This window comes from Ovis canadensis, chromosome 5 (assembly GCF_042477335.2).
Source record: "Ovis canadensis isolate MfBH-ARS-UI-01 breed Bighorn chromosome 5, ARS-UI_OviCan_v2, whole genome shotgun sequence".
In the NCBI taxonomy this organism is placed as follows: domain Eukaryota; kingdom Metazoa; phylum Chordata; class Mammalia; order Artiodactyla; family Bovidae; genus Ovis; species Ovis canadensis.
The window spans coordinates 46,943,974-46,945,583 of NC_091249.1; positions in this window are offsets into that span (position 1 = coordinate 46,943,974).

Consider the following 1,610-nt stretch of genomic DNA (forward strand, 5'->3'; position numbering starts at 1 on the left):
GTTCCTCTGCCTTTTCTAAAACCCGCTTGAACATCAGGGAGTTCACGGTTCATGTATTGCTGAAGCCTGGCTTGGGGAATTTCAAGCATCACTTTACTAGCATGTGAGATGAGTGCAATTGTGCGGTAGTTTGAGCATTCTTTTGCATTGCCTTTCTTTGGGATTGGAATGAAAACTGAACTTTTCCAGTCCTGTGGCCACTGCTGAGTTTTCCAAACTTGCTGGCATATTGAGTGCAGCACTTTCACAGCATCATCTTTCAGGATTTGAAACAGCTCAATTGGAATTCCATCATCTCCACTAGGTTTGTTTGTAGTGATGCTTTCTAAGGCCCACTTGACTTCACATTCCAGGATGTCTGGCTCTAGATTAGTGATCACATCATCATGATTATCTTGGTCATGAAGATCTTTTTTGTACAGTTCTTCTGTGTATTCTTGCCACCTCTCCTTAATATCTTCTGCTTCTGTTAGGTCCATACCATTTCTGTCCTTTATCAAGCCCATCTTTGCATGAAATGTTCCCTTGGTATCTCTAATTTTCTTGAAGAGATCTCTAGTCTTTCCCATTCTGTTCTTTTCCTCTATTTCTTTGCATTGATTGCTGAAGAAGGCTTTCTTATCTCTTCTTGCTTTTCTTTGGAACTCTGCATTCAGATGCTTACATCTTTCCTTTTCTCCTTTGCTTTTCGCCTCTCTTCTTCTCACAGCTATTTGTAAAGCCTCCCCAGACAGCCATTTTGCTTTTTTGCATTTCTTTTCCATGGAGATGGTCTTGATCCCTGTCTCCTGTACAATGTCACGAACCTCATTCCATAGACCATTATATCTACTACTGCAGGCAGGAATCCCTCAGAAGAAATGGAGTAGCCATCATGGTCAACAAAAGTGTCTGAAATGCAGTACTTGGATGCAATCTCAAAAATGACAGAATGATCTCTGTTCGTCTCCAAGGCAAACCATTCACAGTTATCCAAGTCTATGCCCCAACCAGTAACGCTGAAGAAACTGAAGTTGAACGATTTTATGAAGACTTACAAGACCTTTTAGAACCAACACCCAAAAAACATGTCCTTTTCATTTTAGGGGACTGGAATGCAAAAGTAGGAAGTCAAGAAACACCTGGAGTAACAGGCAAATTTGGCCTTGGAATGCAGAATGAAGCAGGGCAAAGGCTCATAGAGTTTTGCCAAGAAAATGCACTGGTCATAGCAAACACGCTCTTCCAACAACACCAGAGAAGACTCTACACATGGACATCACCAGATGGTCAACACCAAAACCAGATTGATTATATTCTTTGCAGCCAAAGATGGAGAAGCTCTATACAGTCAACAAAAACAAGACCAGGAGCTGACTGTGGCTCAGATTGTGAACTCCTTATTACCAAATTCAGACTGAAATTGAAGAAAGTAGGGGAAACCGCTAGACCATTCAGGTATGACCTAAATCAAATCCCTTATGATTATACAGTGGAAGTGAGAAATAGATTTAAGGGCCTAGATCTGATAGATAGAGTGCCTGATGAACTATGGAATGAGGTTCGTGACATTGTACAGGAGACAGGGATCAAGACCCTCCCCATGGAAAAGAAATCAATCATATAGTTAC